Source organism: Podarcis pityusensis (genome assembly GCF_964106645.2).
Source record: "Podarcis pityusensis genome assembly, chromosome: 15".
Taxonomy (NCBI): Eukaryota; Metazoa; Chordata; class Lepidosauria; order Squamata; family Lacertidae; genus Podarcis; species Podarcis pityusensis.
The window spans coordinates 9,662,536-9,679,291 of record NC_138040.1 but is presented as its reverse complement, the minus strand read 5'-3'; the positions used below and the strand labels follow the sequence as shown (position 1 = coordinate 9,679,291).

At 43.8% G+C, this 16,756-nt stretch overlaps 1 long non-coding RNA gene across 1 annotated transcript; it reads right to left on the bottom strand.

The window, feature by feature from the left end:
* Positions 1-3,472: 3,472 nt before the first annotated feature.
* LOC308464170 lies at positions 3,473-7,672 on the bottom strand. The gene is made up of 2 exons (XR_013979915.1): positions 7,550-7,672; positions 3,473-4,210 (listed from the first exon to the last, which is right to left on the bottom strand). It is a non-coding gene; the product is annotated as an uncharacterized lncRNA (long non-coding RNA).
* Between the last annotated feature and the right edge of the window lie 9,084 nt (positions 7,673-16,756).

Below are 16,756 nucleotides of genomic sequence, written 5' to 3'. Positions count from 1 at the left end.
CCACTCTGGGAGAATTCCAGCATATATCAAAACATAATACAGTCATACCTCATGTTACATCCACTTCATGTTACGTTCTTTCGGGTTACGTCCCGCGGCGACCCAGAAGTACCAGAAAGGGTTACTTCCGTGTTTCGCCGCTCGCACATGCACAGAAGCACAAAATGACATCACGTGCATGCACAGAAGCGGCAAATCACAACCCGCATGTGTGCAGACGCACTGCTGTGGGTTACGCTCTTTTCATGTTGCGAACGGGCCTCTGGAATGGATCCCGTTCGCAACCAGAGGTACCACTGTAAATTAAACAGGGAAGTTTTTAATGTTTGATGTTGTATGCATTTTTAATATTCTGTTGGGAGCCACTCAGAGTGCCTGGGGCAATCCAGCCAGATGGGTGGGGTATAAATAATAAATTCTTATTATAACATTAAAAACTTCCCTATGAATGGATGCCTTCATATGTCTTCTAAAGGTTGTATAGTTACTTATCTCCTTGACATCTGATGGGAGGGTGTTCCACAGGGTGAGTGCCACCACTGAGAAGGCCCTCTGCCTGGTTCCCTGTAATTTCACTTCTCGCAGTGAGGGAGCCACCAGAAGGCCCTCGGAGCTGGACCTCAGTGTCCAGGCTGAACAATGGGGGTGGAGACACTCCTTCAGGTATACAGCATTGAGGCCGCTAAAGAGACCCCTATTCCCTTCACGGAGCCACAATTCCCAAAGTAGTTTAACAATAAGGGAACACTGGTTGTTTGTAAGGGGAATAGAGGCCTCCACACAACTCTCAGCATCCTTAACAAACTACAGCTCCCAGGATTCTTTGGGGGAAGCCATCACTGTTTAAAGAGGTATCATACTCCTTTAAATGTAAAGTGCAGATGGGACCTTACTATTTGGACATTGGGCACCTACCTGCTATTGGTATTTTGCAGGAGGGATTTGAGCAACTGGGAAATTTAGATTTGTGTAGTTAATGTGAACTTAAGCACTTTGCCTCTCTAGGACCACTAATCCACTTTTTAAAAAGAAACGCTCCCCCTCCCCACGGTATTCCCTTGTGTCGTGGAAGGCTTGTCATTAGGAAGTTAGACAAGAGTTTAATGGCCTCTCTTGAGCAACAGAAAACAGGACCTTCCTGACTCTGCCCTGATACAATGGTGTCCAGTGCTACCCAGTGATTAGACTAGAGAATGTCACTATTCGCACACATTGCATTGAACAACTCCCTGAAAGTCGGAATGAGCACTGAGCTTGAACATTTGTCCACGATGTGCTAGGTTTATCTTTGCAGGGAGATAGCGCTGCTTGAACTCAAGGGAACGTTAACACAAAACCATCTGCTTCTTAAGGCTTGAAGCTGCCAAATTCACCACCTCAGTTTAACCCATTTTGCAACCCTAATTATAGTTTCGACCTTGACTTAAGAGGGCTTGGATAGGTGGTCCTGGTAACTTTTCTGTTCTATTAGGGAAACGACCCACCACAAAAACCTTCAGCAACCAAATAAAGTATTATTTGGACATAGTAGGACTGAACCGTAGTTTGCTCATTAAGGCCTGCGCTTTGGAAGAGAAACCCATAAACAATTCTGTTCTCTCCCCCCCCCCCCAGTGCATTACAATTTGAATGTCATATTTGCGTAGCCAGCAAGTTGTTTGAAGAGCATGGCCGAGCAGGCACTGGAAACTCCCCCAAGACCACTGAGAATGTGCTTTTCTAGCGCTGAATTCAGAGAAGACATTTTACAAAGGGCAGCAATTAGCTGCTCCCATTTGCAAGCTGCTATTCACCAGGGGGCCAATTAAAATGGCATGGTGCTTGTTCGTCATAATTCAAAGCATCTTCCTCTCCCAACTTGGGCATTGTTAGTGCTTGCATCAAGTTTTCTTAAACACACTGCACAACCAGAAGTGGAAGGGGCAGGGATGACTGACTCTGTCCATTTCTATTTCTTTCCATTTCTTATCCCCATCCCCCACCCCCAGTCTTCAGTTCTCCAAATTTCTACATCAGTCTGAGGTTTGTTTTGTCCTTTAAAATCTTCATGAAAATCCACCAACATTCTACACATTTGTATGCAATTTTGCCGGATATACACAATTTTGCAAAGCAATTTCATGGACTTCCCCAGGAACCAAACCAGACCTTGTAGTCATCAGCTGAAGCCTTTCTTCAGGTGCCTCCTCCTCATGGCAACACAAGAAAGAGCCTTTTCTCTGGTGGCTCCCTGTTTGTGGAATGTTCCTGGCACCTTCATTGCATATCTTTAGGCATCAGGTGAAAACATTCCTCTTCTCCCAGGCCTTTGGCTAATTAACATGGCCCTTGAAATGTGTTTGTGGAAGCTGGTTATGAAATTGTTTCTGTTTTATTCTCTATTTTGTGTTCTTATTTTGTATCCTTATGTTGTGAACTGCCCTGTGATCTTTGGCTAAAGAGTGGTATGCAAATTTAATTACCGTATTTTCCTGCGTATAAGACGACTGGGCGTATAAGACGACCCCCCAACTTTTCCAGTTAAAATATAGAGTTTGGGAAATACTTGCCGTATAAGACTACCCCTCTTCCAACGCACACCAAATAAAAATTTAAAAAACCAGTCTCCAGTCCAGCTCAAAAATCCGCTCCACTTCCCAGTGGCCGGGGGCTTCTGGGGCCAATTTTCAAGCGTATTTCTGCTTCATCTAGAGAGCTTGGTGTCCTCTCATTTAATTTGCTGTTGTTTTATCCTTTGGTGGGGAGTTGCTGCAGGAGCTGCTGCTGTAACCGGCATATAAGACGACCCCCAACTTTTCCTGGGTTAAAAAGTAGTCTTATATGCCAGAAAATACAGTAATAATGATAGCATTGAGAGGGGCTGACTGTTAGACCACTCTGGGAATTGTAGCTTAGTAAAGAGAATAGGGGGTCTTCCTAGCGATTCCCAATACTCTTAACAGTCTACAATTCCCAGGATTCTTTGGGTGAAACCATGACTGGTTAAAGTTGTATGATAGTGCTTAAAATGTATGGTGCAGTTGGGGCCCACCCAATAAACAAAGCCAGGCGACATTTTGCACATCTCTAGTAAATAAAGAAGGGACGCGGGTGGTGCTGTGGGTAAAACCTCAGTGCCTAGGGCTTGCTGATCGCATGGTCGGCGGTTCGAATCCCCACGGCGGGGTGAGCTCCCGTCTTTCGGTCCCAGCTCCTGCCCACCTAGCAGTTTGAAAGCATGTCAAAGTGCAAGTAGATAAATAGGTACCGCTTTATAGCGGGAAGGTAAACGGCGTTTCCGTGTGCTGCGCTGGTGCTGGCTCGCCAGAGCAGCTTCGTCATGCTGGCCATGTGACCCGGAAGTGTCTTCGGACAGCGCTGGCTCCCGGCCTCTTAAGTGAGATGAGCGCACAACCCTAGAGTCGGACACGACTGGCCCGTACGGGCAGGGGTACCTTTACCTTTAGTAAATAAAGATCGCAGATTACAGGGCCTAATGGACAGTATCACTCAATCCTCCTTATGATTTGACACTGAATCGAAAGTTTGCTCTGCCAAGTGAATTTCCCCACCCAGCTGAAATGTATGGAGCAGGGACCAGTTACAGATGACCCCCACAGAAAGAGGAAAGGGGAAATGTCTGAAGTGCTTCTAACGAAGTCTGTTGCCTTTTCAGTAGCCGCTTGGGAGAGGCTGAAAGCAACATACTTCCTGTCTTCTTAATGCTACATATGATGGTTGTTTACTCCAGGGACACCCACTTCCTCTGCTGAACTCCTCTTTCTCTAATTGCTCCAGTCAAGGGGAAAGAGCCTAAGGTGTTCTGGCATCTCCAAACCAAACAGCAAAAATTTATTTTTAGACACCCAACATTTTGCCTCTCACATGCTGACCTCACTATTCATATCCCCGGCAGCAAACAAAAGCCATTCCTTTACAAATCGTGGGCAAAGCAAACCTAATGGATTGTGGGAGTGATTAGCACTGCCTTTGGTAATTGCATTAGCTGCCAATGGGCCGCTGAGCTAAGTTCAAGGTGCTGGGACTGAAAGGCCACAACACCTCATATGGACCGGCCAGGTTCTGAGATTTTTGGGGGAAGCCCTTCTCTTGGTCTCTCACAGGCACACTTGTTGGGGACACGGAAGAGGGCCTTTCTGGTGGCTCTGAAATTCCCTCGAGAAGTTAGACTGGCTCCCTCCTTGTTGTCTTTCTGCCAGCGGGTGAATACCTACAAAACAACAAACAAACCTATGGTCAGGTAAAGCAACCTCAATAAACACACAAGCGGGTGAATACCTTCTTGTTCCAACAAGCTTTGGGGAACTGATTGCTTTTAACAAAAGGGCTGATGCAGTGCTGTTTTTATTGTAATTATATGTATTTTAATTGTGTGTGTGTGTGTGTGTGTGTGTGAATTATTGTTTCCCCCCCCCCCCCAGGTTTTTAGCTGTTCTTATTTTACCTGTAAAAGGGACGTGAGTGGAGCTGTTGGTTAAACCACAGAACCTAGGATTTGCCAATCACAAACTTGGCGGTTCAAATTCCCGCGGCGGGGTGAGCTCCTGTTGCTCGGTCCCTGCTCCTGCCAACCTAGCAGTTCGAAAGCACGTCAAAGTGCAAGTAGATAAATAAGTACCACTCTGGCACGAAGTGGCTTAGTCATGCTGGCCACATGACCTGGAAGCTGTACACCGGCTCCCTCAGCCAATAAAATGTGATAAGCGCCACAACCCCAGAGTCAGCCACAACTGGACCTAATGGTCAGGGGTCCCTTTACCTTTACCTATTTTATCTGTAAGCTGCCTTGAGTCTATGTCAAGGGGAAAAGGTGGGGTAAACATCATCATCATCATCATCATCATATACCAACAACAACTTGTTGTTTATATGCCACCCATCTAACTGGGTTACTCCAGCCACACTGGGCGGCTTTCAACAAATTAAAACACAGTAAGAAAGACATCAAACATTCCAAACTTCCCTATACAGGGCTGTCTTCTAAAAATCAGATAGTTGTTTATTTCCTTGACATTGGATGAGAGGGCAAGCATCACTACTGAGAAGGCCCTCTGCCTGGTTACCTGTAATCTCACTTCTCACAGTGAGGGGACCTCCAGAAGGCCCTTGGAGCTGGATTTCAGTGTCTGGGCTGAACGGTATGGAAGAAGGTTCTCCTTCAGGTATACAGTTGTATATAGTTTGGAACCAGGATACTTAAAACATTGTCTCACCCTTTATATCACTTACTTCCTCTTACTGTGGAACTCAATCCCACAGGAGGTAGTGATGGCCTTGGTTGGCTAAAAAGAGGATTAGACAAATTCATGGAAGACAATGGCTACTAGCCATATTGGCCATGTTCTACCTCCACTGTCAGAGGCATCATCCTTCTGAATACCAGTTGCTGGGACTTGCAGTGGGACAGAGTGCTGTTGTGCTCATGCCCAGGTTGCCTTCTTCCCGTGGGCACCTGGTCAGCCACTGTGGGAACAAGATGCTGAACTTGATGTTCCCCTAGACTGAGCCAGCAGGGCTCTTCTTAGGTCCTTAAATATCTGCAAAACAGGGTTGTTGCTGGACGGAGAGTCCTGTTTTGCATCCTCCAAGTCCTGTCCCATTACTGCAGCCACCGTTTTGTTTATTTCCAGTGTTCCATGAGGAAGCAACTTATGCTTCATTTATTTATGTCCTCCAGTAGAAAACAGACAAATGAAGCATAAAATAGCATTGTGTAACCCTGGAATGTCTTAAAATAGCCTTGTGCTTGGACAACGGTGCATTGACAGTCGTAATGTGTGCTCTTCAGATGATTTATCGGGTGTTGCAAAAAGTTGAGGTGATGCACAAAATGGAAGTGGGGTTGTTTTTCTCCAATAGTTTTACCTCCCCACAGAGAAGGAAATGATACATATGTGCTAACAGCAAACGCAAAGCAAAACAAACATCTGAATCAAATATAGATTACTTTGACTTTGCATTATTACTGTTCATCTTAAGACCCCACCTGCATCATGCATTTCAAGCGTTATCCCACCACTATAGCCTTTGTGGTTTCCCGAATAGCATTTTTTTAGAGAAACCTACCTAGATATGTGGAATGTTGATGTGCGTTTTAACCTGTTTTTAGTTTATCATTGATTTTATTTTTAAAAAAATAGTTGTTTTTAACTGATTTACCAATCATTTTATTGTTTTGTTTTTGCAAACCGCTTTGAGGTTCATTGCAGTCGAATGATGTCAACATTTTATGAAATAAACCAATAAAATAAAAATCCTCATTGAAAATTCACCAGAGCGCTAGTGCAAATTTCTCTCAATATAAAGATTTCTCCGTGCCATTTTGAATAGCATTTTCTGCAAATGCAATGCATTGGTGTATATTGTTTTTTATTAATTCTAAAAGGTTTTAGGCATCCCTTTCCCTGTTTATATGCATTTTTTGTCACTGAAGAACTGCATTGCAAAATTCGGAGGAGAGCGAATTTAAAAGGATGACTCAGTTTGCGCATTGTTTTGAAAAGTGCAAATTAGGTTTGCCTTTAAATGCAAACGGAATAAGATTTCTCCCCCATCCCTAACCAGGACATACAATGTTACCATCATTTGCTAAACCTTGGTCCATTGCAAATTTGGGGAAAGGTCAGTGGTAAAGCACCTGCTTTTCATGCAGAAGATCCTAGGTTTGATCCCTGGCATCTCCAAACCCTGGGGAGCCACTCCAAGTCAGTGTAAATAATAATAATAATAATAATAATAATAATAATAATAATAATTTATTTATACCCCGTCCATCTGGCTGAGTTTCCCCAGCCTCTCTGCGTGGCTCCCAATCGAGTGTTAAAAACAATACAGCATTAAATATTAAAAACTTCCCTAAACAGGGCTGCCTTCAGATGTCTTTTAAAAACAAGATAGCTGCTTATTTCCTTGACATCTGATGGGAGGGTGTTCCACAGGATGGGCGCCACTACCAAGAAGGCCCTTGCTTTGGAGCAAGATGAACCAAAGGTCTGATTTGGTATAAGGCAACTTCCTATGTCCCTATTTTAAATAGGTACACTGACTTGGTACAAGGAAATTTACAGAACTGGGCTTCACATGCAACAAAACCCAAAAGGCTATCATACCCTCCAACATTGATGAAAATAAAGATTTTCTATTCCATAACAACCATAGTTTTACTATTTATACTCCACCCATCTAACTGGGTTGCCCCAGGCACTCTGGGCGGCTTCCAACATATATCAAAACATAATAAAGCATGAAACATTTAAAAAACTTCCCCATATAGGGCTGCCTTCAGACAGCTCAGGGGTCAGATAACTCCACAGCCTCCAACATTTATCCGATGGAAATAAGGACAACCTAAGGGAAAATGGGACATTCTGGGATCAAATCAGAAACTGGGGCAACTTCTATAAATCCAGGACTGTCCCTGGGAAATAGGGACACTTGGAGGGTCAGAGATGGATGTTTGATGATTGAGGAGATCATGACATTTTGACCAAAGCTTATGTGAAATTTTACAGCGGCACCATACACACAAAGTGAGTGTTTTGAAGATTACCTTTGTCTTTTGCTTCATCTGTGTCAGCGAAAGAAAGAAAAACAAGCATAGAACAGGTGATAATGTAAAATATGAGCTACGTTGTAGCAGAATGTTCACGTTTACTGCCCAGATCTATTGTTCTGTGCCCATTCTAACATTCACTGAATGTTCTCCTGAGCTTTTAGAATTCCACCCACAAAGGATTTAGCAGTGTTTATTGTCAAGCATGAATATGGAGTTAACTTCATAAGGACTTAACACGTAAAGTGATGTTTTGGCCCCTTGGTGATTTTCTTTTGCTAAAAAAAGAAGATTGATTGTGCTTATTGTTTTGATGCCCTCTGAAGCTTTAGATGGCAATTTAATTTGCACTGCTGTGCTCAAACAACTTCCCAGATCTTAATATATGACAGAAATGGATCCCAACATAACAAGTCTGACAGAGCCTTAAGAGGGACTGATTAAATTTCTGATAAACAGTTTTGCTGCTGTTTTTGATGTTATTGCAGAAGCTCACTCTCCAGCAGGCTTTTTGCATTTGCTACTGGAATGTGCAAATCTGATTATGCCCCTTCCCCCCCCACCACCACATTCACTGAAATAAACTAAAGTGTATTTAATGCCATAGAATATATGACCCAGCCTGCTCGAAAGGCTGACAGTTTGTTCCCCCAGTACAGGTTTCCAGGCCTCAATGAGAAAAACCAATTTGAAGCTCATTTGATTACTTTTTTCAATAAATGCGGAGGGGCTTTTTTAAATTTCAATGAAGTAATCAGTTTGGATTTCAATAAAAGTAATAGGTAAAAGGTAAAAAAGATAAAAGACCCCTGGACGGTTAAGTCCAGTCAAAGGCAACTATGGAGTTGCAGCATTCATTTTGCTTTTCAGGGCAAGGGAGCCGGCGTTTGTCTGAAGCTTTCCAGGTCATGTGGCCAGCATAACTTAACCACTTCTAACACAACAGAACACCGAGACGGAAGCCATAGTGCATGGAAATGCCATTTACCTTCCCACCACAATGGTACTTATTTATCTACTTGCACTGGCGTGCTTTTGAACTGCTAGGTTGGCAGGAGCTGGGACAGAGCAACATGACCTCACCCGTCACGGGGATTTGAACCACCAAGTTTGTGATTGGCAAGCCCAAGGCACTCAGTGGTTTAGACCAGTGCCAATCTGGCAGAACAATATTTTTTTAAATGGTGGTGGTGGTGCCTGTCTGAACGTTTCTGAAAATCGAACCCTGCGTCACAACTGTCTTGCAACACTGGATGTAAGTGTGTCATTCTCCATGGTGGTGTTTTCCAGCATGGCTTTGATGGTGAATCCATCATTAGCTTGCTTCTTAGTTCCTTTGGACTGCAGAGAGTTCTAAAGGCCAGCTGAAGGGGTCTGCAGGGCTGCATCCAGCTCCCTAAGGTTCCACACCCCATATATGGGGTTTCCACCTTCCCACCACTTCCTAAGGCCCTTCCTGTGCACAACACCCCTCTGCTATGTCCTCTTCATTACTCTGCATGTTCTAGGAGACCAGTCACCTGGCAGAGCACATCATAGGTGTCAATATGATTTATGCACACAATGCACTTGGTTTATGTGCCGTCCAAATGTGTTGTTTCTTTCAGCCAGAAAATAGTGGGTTCCTCCCCCCACCCAAGTCAATTTTAGGAATGGGTCTCAACTTGCATTGCATGTTTGTTTGTTTCTGCTCATTGACCACACATCGTCTTTTAATTACCTGGGTGCGGCGGAGGGGGAGGGAATCACATCGCTCCCAGTTTAAAACAAATGATATCTTAATAGGTGTAAACTTAATTGGGAAACTGTCTATGGGTTCGCTGGGGAGTGATTAACTGCAGTGGAACTCAGCGACTCAGACAAAAGCTGAAGCGACCGATCCAATGAGAGACCAGGCTAGCACATAAGAGATGCTTGAATAAACGATGCTAAGAAGGCATTTGTGTCTCTAACAGAGAGGTACAGAACTTGGAGAAGGAATTCTGCACCCCATGCCATTGTTTATGTCACTGAGCAGCTGATTTTCCACAGGAAATTCGGCTCATGCAGAATCCACCCAGTTCCACTTGCACTCTTGTTTTTCCACGGCTTTCTTCAAGTAAAAGCCTTGAATATTTTTGTGCACACATAGTTGCACTTCCTCATTTGTTATGTGGACCAAAGACTGCATAAACACGTGACATTTGGCAGCAGATTCCACCCTGCTTGCATGGGCTGGGGAAGGGAAGCACTTCCCAGATGAAAGAACATGCAGATTAAACAGAGCACAAGGTTTTTGCCAGCTGTTTTGGAAACCTGTTCTGTTTATCCGAAGGGCACATTTTGAGCCAAGTCCTACTTTTAATTGATTGGCCATGCTCATCCCTAACACCACTTTTCATTTGCAATTTAAGCATGACTGATGATGGCAACGGTGTGGAATTTCTCAGGTTTTCATTCAACTTTCACACTGAATTCACTTGAGAAAACATGCAAAGCCAGACTTGCCTCAAGATAATCTCTCTAGAGAAAAATCTCTCCTTTAATTCTTTGGTTCATCCAAGTGATTTGACAGAGTCCAGGGGGATGTTGAGACAAATGCATAAGGTGACCCATCATACTTCCTGATTCTCTGTCCCAACACATGATCAGAGACAAATATACTCTGTGCTCTAACAAAAGAGAGAGAGAGAGAGAAAATTCTAAGTCAGAAAAGAGTTAGCATCAGCCTTCCAAGAAGAGAAGTCAAGGTGAACCATCTTAGCTAAAACAGAAGTCTATTTCTGCTAATCTGTCCTATGCTTGTTTAGGGTGACATTTTCCTCTGAAACTCAGCTAGTTCAGGAGATGTTTGCCATCTGAGGGTTCCTCTAGACTGTCACTATTATTCAGGAGGGATTCAAGGACATATTGAAACTGGAAGCTTCTGAAATTAAAGCACATTGAAGTTCTCTAGCTCAATAACTCCACTTAAAAGCAAAAGAACAGAACTTTTTGCAGTTTGAAAAGTGACAGGGAAATGCCTTGAAAGTGTGCAATGGATGAATGATTAATGTAAATACCCTGCAAGCAAATTGGAATGAATGAAGGGCAAATTCTCAATATAACTGCCCTGTAAACCAATTAGAACAAATGTATAGTCTAACCGCCATGTGAGCTTTGTGCAAGCAAAGCAGAAGGAATGCTGAATATATATCTGGAAGAGCCCTGAGGTAAAGAATAAGACAGCAGTCATCCAAAAAGTCAAATACAGAAGCCTGCTTAAAGCTGGTGGTTGAAGCTTACTTCAGCACTGGTGATGGGCTAGCATTTTCCACCTCACCTGAGCCCAGGAGGGTAGCTTAGTGAGCAAAGGGCTGAACACACACAGTTCTGTCCTCCAAAGCCACTCTGCCCCTCCATGCCTCTCAGCACCTGCCACCTGTGGTGGCCACTGACCTCATTCCACCTAACAGTAGGGTAGGCCCTGCTCTAAAGAGCTGTAGAGTTAGAAACACACTGGTAAGGGCAGCTTTTGAGTCAAGCTCAACTTTCATCTGCTACCACCTCTTCTTTTTGCTTCTGACCTCAATTCTGTGCCCAGAAAACTTGGGTTCTGCGATGTGACAGAACTGTGGATATATTGCTCCTTGTGGCTGACCTTTACCCTGCAAGCAGAATTAGTATGAGAAAGCATGTCGAAATGTGCTGCATAATTCAGCCTGGGGCAGGACCAACCTGCTAAGCACCTGATGAAAAACCCAAGGCAGGTTGTCCATCATCTCTCCATTTTGCTGCAAGCACAATCACTGCCACTGACCTTGCACCCCTCTCCATCAACACTGCTGCTGGTGGTGGTGCTGCTGCTGCCAGGGCTGCTGAGCTTCCAGATTTGAAGGATGGGCTCTTACCACTTCTGGCTGCAGTCCTGGTCTTTCATCTTCGGTCCTCTCTCAGAGAAGTTGCTGTGGACACTGGTGTGGCCAGGGTGATACAAAACTGGCAAAGAAAACCAAAAACCCCAACCCTACAATGTATTGTATAGAGACACACTCAGTTTTCTGGATCACTAGCATTCCTGCAGGAGAAGTTTTGGGTTGCTTGTTAAAATGGAGAACAGTGAAATGCAGCCCACCTTCAGAGTTACTTTTATAATTAATTTCCCCGGATGAGTTTGTTTTCCTTCCACAACGTCTGTATATAAATGATTATCATCAGAAGCATTTATCTCACAGAATAGAATACAGTGCCATCATCAGATAAAAGCCATTACATATTCAGTCCTACTCTGTTCTACTGATAATAAAGCATTCCTAGATGAAGGTGACCTTTAAACAATAGGCTTATTAGTGCCAGGACTTCAAGATAGCTTTTTCTTTTCTTTTCTTCTCTCATTACAAACCATGACGGGGAGCCATTTAAAATTGAGGCTTTGATAATCTTTATGATGTGTCCCAGGCATTTTTCTTTAAGGTGGGGGGAACTGCAATTTTTGTGTTGTCAGTTCCAAATTATGAGTGTTTTTTAAGTACAGATGGATCAGAAGTATGTTTTTGCTGTCAATTTTGCATGCGTTCTCTGCAGTTCTTAAAAAAACCAAACTACCCTACATTAAAATTCATATTTGATATCTGAGCATGGAGGTGACTGGACTGACCAAGAAAGAGATTTTGGGTCACGATGGAAAACCTGATGATCATTGATTCTATTAGGAAAGAGCTTGAAAATAAAACAGCCATGTTTGTAATGCCTCTATACAAATCTAAGGAGTAAACACACTTGGAATCCTGTGCACAGTTCTAGTTGCTGCACTACTAAAACGATATTGTATAGGTGGAAAAGCAGCTCAGAACATGAATCACAGCTTGTAGTAGACTGAGAGACTCGAACCCAAATGACAAGTCGTTGGAGCAACTTCTCTACAAGGAAAGAATACAACATTCTGGGCTTTTTTGTTAAAAGAAAAGGCAAAGAAGAAGGGGCATGACCGAGGTGTATAAAATTATGCGTTGTGTGGGGAAAGTGAACAGAGAAAAGTCTTTATCACATGCCCAGGGGTCTGGAGGGATGCTTCCCTACCACAATGAGATAAAATCCTCGCCAGCCTGTACTTTCTGAATTAAGTAAATTTGATTAATTTGTTTTGCAGTTCCTCCAAGTTGTTATATTAATAAATATAACCATTATCAAGCTTTGGTATCATGAGTCTTCTTTGAGGGTGTAGGAACAATAAGGGATGGGAATATCTACCTATTTCTGCTTCTCTCTATTTCTCATTTTGCCAATCTTAAATTCAGTTTGCAATTAAAAAAAGGAAAAATCCTCCTGAACATTATTGAACATTTTAGTGCAGGTTTCTCTGAATACACATATTTCTCTTGGCGGTTCTTGCCTACCATCCACGTTTTGCAAGTAACTTCCCTAATAAGGCACAATTCTTTGTGTTATTTTCACCAAGTGATGCATCGCTGTGTACACTTTCCCCCTTAACAGATGGAGTTTTGTCCCCATTGTTTGACTGGGGAACTTTATTGCAAAATTCGGAGAAGTGCCAAAGGATTGTTTTGTTTCAGTTTGCATACTGCTTCCAGGAGTACGAAGCATGTAGTTTCAAATTAAAATGCAAAGAAAATCAAATTCTCCCTCTCCCCCATTCCTAATTGACCAGGGACTGTGTTATTCTTTAAGAGGAATGCAGCTGATGGTGACTGACACATCAAGCCAGGCAGCGGAGTGTGATGAATTATTCACACTGGCTATGTCATGTTCTGCTATATTGCACCGCCAGGGGACAGGTTGATAGGCAGATATTTCCTCAGCAGCATGGGGTCTACAGCTAGGCTGCCTGGGGCGGGCAGTGACTCTCTACTTCCAAAGTATAGTTTGGGGACTGGACAAGAGCATATTTTATGCAGGTGGTTGCTGGGCTCAGAATCCCCAAAAGGCAGAGAGTAGGCAAGGGCAATTTCAGAAAAGGAAAAGTTCCCAGCAGAGCTGGAAAAGTTTCAGAAAACAACCACCAAAATAAATGAGGGATTGGACCACCTCCTCTGTGTGGCTGCAATGTTTGGCACTATTTAGCTTAGAGAAAAGGCAAGTAAAGGGGAATATGATAGCGGTGTATACAATTAATAAATAATAATAATAAATTTTTATTTATATCCCGCCCTCCCCAGCCGAAGCCGGACTAAGGGCGGCTAACAACAATAAAAAATACAACATTCTAAAATCATTTCATTATAAAATTAATTCAAATCAAATTGATGGCAACCATTGAGCTAGAGTTCTGTGAATATTGCCAAAGGAGGGAGTCAGGCTGTGCCCTGGCCAAAGGCTTGGTGGAACAGCTCTGTCTTGCAGGCCCTGAGGAAAGATGTTGAGTCCCGCAGGGCCCTAGTCTCTTGTGGCAGAGTGTTCCACCAGATCAGAGCCACAGCCGAAAAAGCCCTGGCTCTGGTTGAGGCCAGCCTAACCTCTCTGTGGCCTGGGACCTCCAAGATGTTTTCGTTTGAAGATCGTAAGTTCCTCTGTGGAACATACCAGGAGAGACGCTCCTGTAGGTACGAGGGTCCTAGGCCGTATAGGGCTGTAAAGATTAAAACAGCACCTTAAACCTGATCCTGTACTCCACTGGGAGCCAGTGCAGCTGGTATAGCAGCAGGTGAATGTGATTTTGCAGCGAGGACCCCATAAGGAGTCTCGCTGCAGCATTCTGCACCCGCTGGAGTTTCTGGGTCAGTCTCAAGGGCAGCCCCACATAGAGCGAGTTACAATAATCCAGTCTGGAGGTGACCGTCGCGTGGATCACAGTGGCTAGGTCAGGGTGAGAGAGATAAGGAGTCAACTGCTTAGCTTGGTGGAGATGAAAAAATGCCGCCTTTGTTATAGCTGCAATCTGCGCCTCCATGGAAAGGGAGGTGTCGAAGATTACACCCAAACTCTTAATGGATGGTGCTGGCACTAATTGCACCCCCACAAGAGATGGGAGTTGCCCCCCCAATCCCATATCATCCCGACCCAGCCAAAGGACCTCTGTCTTCAAAGGATTTAACTTCAACCGGCTCCCACGTAACCACCCAGCCACAAATTCTGTACAATGTGGAGAAAGTGTGCTGCAGCTGTGGTGGGTTGAGGAAGCAAACTCTACGCCAACGATCATCAGGAAAAGAATTGAAATTACAGCTGCCAGTATCATAATGCCAGTATAGAAATTGCTGGTGCAACCGCATTTGGAATACTGTGTGCAGTTCTGGTTGCCTCATTTCAAAACGGACATTGTAGAGTAGGAAAAGTTTCCCAAAAAAAGGGGCAACCAAAATAATTAAGGGGGTGGAGAAACTCTCCTAGGAGGAAAGGTTGCAGTGTTTGGGACTTTTTAGTTTAGAGAAAAGGTAAATAAGGGTGGACATGATAGACGTTTGTAAAGGTATGCATGGTATCGAGAAAGTGAATAAAGGAAATTTTACCTCCCATCTCTTGTAACCCTAGAACTCATGGACACTGAATGAAGCTGAACACTGGAAGATTCAGATGAAATAAAGTACTTCCTCACCTCAATGTTGTTGTTGTTGTTTACTCGTTTAGTCTTGACCGACTCTTCGTGACCCCATGGACCAGAGCACGCCAGGCACTCCTGTCTTCCACTGCCTACCGCAGTTTGGTCAGACTCATGCTGGTAGCTTCGAGAACACTGTCCAACCATCTTGTCCTCTGTCGTTCCCTTCTCCTTGTGCCCTCCATCTTTCCCAACATCAGGGTCTTTTCCAGGGAGTCTTCTCTTCTCATGAGGTGGCCAAAGTATTGGAGTCTCAGCTTCAGGATCTGTCCTTCCAGTGAGCACTCAGGGCTGATTTCCTTCAGAATGGAGAGGTTGGATCTTCTTGCAGTCCATGGGACTCTCAAGAGTCTCCAGCACCATAATTCAAAAGCATCAATTCTTCGGTGATCAGCCTTCTTTATGGTCCAGCTCTCACTTCCATACATCACTACTGGGAAAACCATAGCTTTAACTATATGGACCTTTGTTGGCAAGGTGAAGTCTCTGCTTTTTAAGATGCTGTCTAGGTTTGCAATCGCCTTTCTCCCAAGGAGCAGGCGTCTTTTAATTTCACGGCTGCTGTCACCATCTGCAGTGATCATGGAGCCCAAGAAAGTAAAATCTCTCACTGCCTCCATTTCTTCCCCTTCTATTTGCCAGGAGGTGATAGGCCCAGTGACCGTGATCTTCGTTCTTTTGATGTTGAGCTTCAGACCATATTTTGTGTTCTCCTCTTTCACCCTCATTAAAAGGTTCTTTAATTCCTCCTCACTTTCTGCCATCAAGGTTGTGTCATCTGCATATCTGAGGTTGTTGATATTTCTTCCGGCGATCTTAATTCCGGCTTGGGATTCATCCAGCCCAGCCTTTCGCATGATGAATTCTGCATATAAGTTAAATAAGCAGGGAGACAGTATACAGCCTTGTCGTACTCCTTTCCCAATTTTGAACCTATCAGTTGTTCCATATCCAGTTCTAACTGTAGCTTCTTGTCCCACATAGAGATTTCTCAGGAGACAGATGAGGTGATCACGCACTCCAATTTCTTTAAGAACTTGCCATAGTTTCCTGTGGTTGACACAGTCAAAGGCTTTTGCATAGTCAATGAAGCAGAAGTAGATGTCTTTCTGGAACTCTCTAGCTTTCTCCATAATCCAGCGCATGTTTGCAATTTGGTCTCTGGTTCCTCTGCCCCTTCAAAATCCACCTTGCACTTCTGGGTGTTCTCGGTCCACATACTGCTTAAGCCTGCCTTGTAGAATTTTAATTAAAATTCCTCACCTCAATGGAAGTCCCCAAATCAAAGGGATTGATCCTGTGACCTTCTGAATACAAAGCAGATGCTCTGCCCCTGAGCCACAGCCCCATCCATTGAGAACTTTTGCATTGTCCCCAGTGCACATGCTAATAATAATATACGAGTTGGCATTCTTGAGATCTTTGCCGTACCTTTTGAAAAGCTGGATAAAACCACAAGTGCACAGAAAGGTCTGGACATGTACTCATGCCAGAGAGATTTCCTCAAAATATTGTCATGAGTAAAGGCTAAGCAAACTGAAGTTGTCGGTTTGGATGATTGCGGGGAAACTGATCTAGGCAGAGGGCTGTTTTATAAAAAAACAAACAAAAAAAAAACTTCCTGAACACAAGTTCACATGCCTGCCATGTTCAATCAGTGGCTCATTTGATTCCAGATTTGCCGTCAACAG